The sequence below is a fragment of the Urocitellus parryii genome, chromosome 1 (assembly GCF_045843805.1).
Source record: "Urocitellus parryii isolate mUroPar1 chromosome 1, mUroPar1.hap1, whole genome shotgun sequence".
Taxonomy (NCBI): domain Eukaryota; kingdom Metazoa; phylum Chordata; class Mammalia; order Rodentia; family Sciuridae; genus Urocitellus; species Urocitellus parryii.
In genome coordinates this window covers 248301324-248307323 of record NC_135531.1, presented here as the reverse complement: position 1 = coordinate 248307323, position 6000 = coordinate 248301324, and positions in this window count along the sequence as shown.

Sequence of the window (6000 nt, the reverse complement as noted above, 5' to 3'; positions counted from 1 at the left end):
TTGGTTCTTCTGTATCTTTGGCCCCTAAATTCTCTTTCAAACTGAGGAAGCTTTCTCTCTTTCAAGGACACTGATTGGCCTGGCTTAGGTCTGGCGTCCTCTCCTAGGCTAGCTAAATTTGTCCTGGTAGCAGAACCATGTAGAAGCATCAACGTGTGTGTGTGTGTGTGTGTGTGAGTGAATACGTGCAAACACTGCTCCCAGTCACACACCCTCAGGAATATATGCAAACACTGGTGAATGACTGGGAGCAGTTCCCAGGAGAAGAGAGGAAAGAATAGTTTATGTCAATACTGTAGATGTGCAATTAGTAGCACCACCTCTAGATGCTTGGGGATGGCTTTGTTCTTCTCTGAATTTGTTACCACGGAAAACAATCCTGTTTTCACACAATATTAATGATTTGATATCAGTGAATAAGATGTTATACTGATCTTGATTACCCAGCAGCATGCCTACAAAGATGTTTATATGCTATTATAATTCTACTTTTGAGAGTAAGTTTGGGATTATAATGATTATTTATCTATGGGATGTCACCACCCTACTGTTATATAAGATGCACAGTAATATTACATCATTTAAACTGAAGGGTTCAACTGTTTTGAATAGTTCTTCAAAAATGTAACTTGTGAAATTACTCAATCCACTGCTGAACACCAATAGTCCACCAGTTAAGAACTTCCTGAGTTTATAGCTAAGTTAGCTTTTATTTTAGAGGGCATGTTTTGGTACATTGAATATTTCCAAGAAAAAAAGAGGTAAATATGTCACCATTATTTGAATAACAAATAAATATTTAGTCTCCCAGGCTGAATCATATTTATTAAAGTTGTTTCTCTTCACATATTGAATTTCTACTTAGCTTTGCAATGCCCATTTCATCTTGACGAGCCCCTCGGAATTTAAGAATCTTTATCAAGTTTACATCAATCAAATGAAAATGTAAATTAAAGAAATTTGGGTGTCTAATCCAGACTTGAGACTTTGAATGAGCCTTTGAATTTCTGTGTAATTTAAATAACGGAGATGAAATGTTAGTGCTTAACAGTTGGAATCCTCTATGATTTTGGCTACTTTACTAGATAAGCTGATGACACAGCATGAGAGCTTGTAAAGGATGAAAAAGATCATCTCTGGTCGGAGCTAAGACACCCTCTCCTACTGCTTTGCCTTACATATGTCTGTGTGGGGCTAAACATCTGGTAGACCACTTATTATTTGTGAATGAGGGCAATTATCCATGGCACAGGTGTGTTATCCTCTGAAAGATCTTATTTCATTCTAATATGGACATGCCTGCAAATAATTTATGAGGAGCACTTACTTTATAGGCGTTTTTCCCATGGAGAATAATTGCTAAGCTGCTTTTCCTTTTATTTTTTTAAATGAGGGGTTGGGCCCCGACATCTTTTGGCCAGGATGCTAATTGTACCACATTTGATGAAAATATGAATGCTAAATAAAATGTTCAACTTTCCCTATATCCTTAGAGGTTTCCTTGTAAACTGTATTTGTCATAATTTGAAAAATTACTTATTTCAAGATCACATTACTCTTGTGCTTAATAGGCTCTTGGTAACACTTGCCTTCAGTTTTTGGCCATTCTCTTTCTGTCACACGTCTTAAGTAGCTGTGGAAGTCTGGTGGTAAGCATCATAGTCCTTCGCGTCTTTTAGAAATGTACAGATTCTATTAACTTCCCTCTTAACTCTCCACTTTTCTGTTGTGCCTAGCTTGCTTCTGGGAAAAATTATTTGGAAAAAAAAAACCCTAAAATTATTTGCATTTTGCATGTTTGCAAATAATTAATATAGCTTATTAACAGACACGGCAGGACTTTGGACTCCTTCCCTAACAGGAGCGGCATTCTTTTTAAAGTCCATTTATTGAAATTAAAAACCATGAAATGTTTCCTCTCTGTGCAGGCTGTTTGGTTCTGTAGAGAGTATCTCCAGTCGATATTTATATGTGGAGATATTTATAATATAAAAGGAAACAGAACTTATGGGTCAAAATCCATTCCTAGCGGCCAGATTATTTTGGACAAACCACGTAACCTCCCTGCATTCAGCAAGCCAGTTAAGCACGCAGATTCTGGAAAACAGACCTGGGTTTGAGTCTTGGCTCTTTCCCATCACTCACTACATGACCTCTCCTAAGCTCCAGTTTCTAAATATAAAGTGAGGATAAAAATCATGACAAAGTAGGATAAATCTCTCTAAAATGTTTCACACAGTGCCTTATAGGGGAAAGCATCAAATAGGTTGTTATTAGTATTATAATTTTAAGTGCTTAGTGTATATTAACCATTAGTAAATATAAAATGAAAATTATAATACTTGCCTGTCTGTCCCAGAGGTTATTATAAATGTCAAATGGTGGCATATGTATAAAGCACTACATAAATGTAAGATACTATTTTGATATTTTATAAGTCATAACTTCCTTGTATAAAAGAGTCCTTGCTTTTAGTAGTGCCAAAATTTTGGAAATTCTTTCTTGTTCACTGCTGTATCCATCGCACTTAGCATGGTGCCAGGCACATGATAGGAGTTCCAGAAATTCTTGTTGAATGAAGTTATTGTGTTGCTTACTTTGCCACTTTTTGAAGCTTGAAATAAATTCTAATCCTTTCTTTTACCAGAGATGATTTTCTTTCTTTCTTTCTTTCTTTCTTTCTTTCTTTCTTTCTTTCTTTCTTTCTTTCTTTCTTTCTTTCTTTCTTTTTTTTTTCAGTCTTACATGGTTGGAAATCACTGAGGAAAAAAAAAAAAACCCTGAGATTAAATTCTGGGCTTTTCTATTTGAAAGTCTGGAGAAGGATTCAAACTGAGAATAATGCAAAATCTTTAAAGGTGAGACAAAAAGCAAACTGAAAGGCAGACTTCTCCCTCTTTTCTCCAGTCTCTCTGTAAGTATTGAGTAGTTTTGATGAGTGAGAGATATAGAAGTGGGGAATTGTGTGGGACTGAACCGTCAAATTGAATTGGCGACTTAAGATTGAGTTGGGGCTAGGGTAAGGAGGCTACTTTTTGCTAAAAATTATAATAGAAGGAAAGAATAACTGGTTTTAAAAACTCATTTTTCTCTCACCTTTATTTTGCTCTCCCCAAAGACAGGAATAAGCAGGGCCCTAAAAGAAAAGTTATCACAAAATCAAAGAAAGGGTGGTAGAGGGGAAAGAGAGAAACCATTTTATAATAGCCAGAGAATAATATGATAAATAATTTCTTGCAGTAAAATATAATTTAAATGTGTTTGGTATTTTATGGACCAAGATTACTCTTCTGAAAAATTTGGAGGGCCCATCTGCTCCATAACTTTTTCTTACCAGACCCACTCATGTCATCTTATGGTTTATCTGAAAGGACTGTATAGACATGATTCAGCATCCACTTTGGTTTTTGTTACAGGCAATATAACTTCTGTTCTTGAATGGAGAGATCATTGGAAGTCTAGAGCTTGCCTAATTCAGATCAATAACAACACAAAGTAATCTAATAGTTCTCAGCCAGGGCTGGGCATCATTTTAATTGGAAAACTTCTTAAAAATACCAGATTCCTTTCAGACCCTTTTATTCAGTAAATTGGGGAGTTGGGTGTAAAGGTTTTGAGGGTTTGTATATATAAAATACTTGGGTGCAAGTGATTTTGATGATAGAAACAACTTCTAGTTTACACTAGCTATTTTTCAAAGGGAAATTTTGAACCCAAGGGAGGAAAGTGACCTCTTGAAGAGTGTGTTGCACTGGTATCCAGGAGTTGCCAATGATCCAGGACAAGGTTAGGATACACACAGCACAGCAGTATGCATTTATTAGGACAAGCGAAGCATCTCTGCACTTCAGGCCACGGCCTCTATCTGATGGTGAGTCCTCAAAGTTGAACATTTTCTCACTGTTGTTCACTGAGATCTCCCAACTATTTGTTCCCACATGGTATGTGACAGCATTGCTGGAATAGGCAGGGGCTCTAAGCATAGTGAAAAAGAAATTAATGTCTCACCTGCTGGAAACAAATGTAAAAAAATGGTGAGCCTCTCAAGTCTCCTTACATAACTTGTGTTCTTATTAGCTGAGGCTTTGACTGCAAATGTAAATATTAGTTATCTTTCTCCCATTAATTATTGTCACACAGATTTAAAGGGTCAGAGATTTGGAAGTTAATGCCTCATTCAGTGTGGGAAAAGTAACACCATGCACCTTGGCTTCTGTTTTTCTTTCTGGCTGACTGCAGACCAGTTGTTTCTGCACCAACTCAGCTGGCTGGCAAAGTGCTAATTTGCATAGGGCCGCTATTTTCCTGGTGGGAAGGGGATGCATCAACCTCACTGGATTTCAGGTGAGACTGTGGCTCTCAGAACTTACACCCAGTATATATATATATATATATATATATATATATATATATATATATATATATAAATAAAATCATGCTTTGTGTCTGCTCTTTTTAAAAATTATTTCTGTATTTGGACATCTTAGTGTGGTCCTTCAATATGACCATTTTGACTTTCTTTTATGGCACACTCTCTTTTGCAAAATAACCTAGAAAAGCCCAACATTTTTTGTGTTGTTTTACTTATACTTCATGCAAGTGATGTAGTATGAGATAGGGAGGTAAAAATCCTGGGTTCCAGCCTCAGCTATGAGGATTGGGTAGGTTGTTTAATCTTTCAGAGCCTTGAATTTATCATAAAATGAGAAGAATAGGTATTCTGTCTGTCGTATCACTTAAATGGTGATTCTGGAGGGGAAATCATAAAAGAGACAATTGTAATTTGTAAAAAAAAAATCTGAATTAATCTTGATCATCTCCATCACTGATTGCATTTTGCTATTGGACTCCTTGGGAAAATGGTATTTCTTTGATAGGACCGTTATTAAAAATCAAGTCCAAAGTAAAAAAAAAAATACACTTGAAACAAAGTGTTGAGAAGCCAGTTCTTAACAGGTGGTGAGAGCTTATGAAGATACCACCAAGCACGTGGATGGATCAGCAGGAAAGCATCATCTGGCAATCAGACAGAGAGAATAGTGGCTGGATATGCTCACCTGGCAGTGGACAGGTGGGAAGGCAGCAGGAGAGCAACATCATTGGCTCCAGAGCTTGACATTAATCACATTCCTATGGAAATACTGCAATTTTTACAGCACATTCATAGAAGGAAACTGTCAGCTTCTATTGGCTGTTCACTTATATTGTATTTAAGAATAAAACAATCTCCAAATAGTTTTGTTCCAACAACATCCTAAAACAGAATAGAAAAAATAAGTTCATTGTGGTGGCCTGAACCTTGAGAAAATGAAAATGTTTTGAGAACCTAGGCCTCTCTTCTGTGATAAGGAAAATTATTGCTGGAAAAATACTGACTAGTATGAGGCTTGTTTCTTTCCTGAAATGTAGCTCGCGGTTGTAGGCAGGAGTTTAATCTCCTTCTGGGAGCATCTGGGGTGTGCTACCAACAAAAGGGTTTTGCTTCTTTGCTTGCTGAGGGAGCAGAGAACCAGCTATGAATAGAATGATAGAATAATTTTCTTAGGCAGTGCAACCCTTTGGATTTGCCTCCTTTTCATGGAGGAAGGGTAGAGTTTCAAAGAGTTGTAGGAATTGGTTGAATAAATATCTAATAAAAGTTAGTTAGTGAAGGAATGAGTGGTGTTTCCACTGCTTCCTTTCTCATATACTATCTGGTTTCAAGCTTCTGTCCCCAAACCCAAGAAACTTGTTAGTGAATGCCAAGTCCATTAATAGATGGTACCAGGTTTGCTTTGCAGTTTACCAACTTCACCAAGGATCTGGGATCTTTGATCTTTTTGCTTTGTCATTCTGAGTAAGTTAACTATCTCTCCCCTCATGGTCTGAAGATGAACTGTTGAAGCCACCAAGCATGATGTTATCACAAACATTTGGTCTTTTTCTAGGGGAAAACAAGGTTTGAGGGAGGGAGGCCTTTCTCCTCCTCCATTTCTCTTACAATGGAAAAAATTGTTGTCA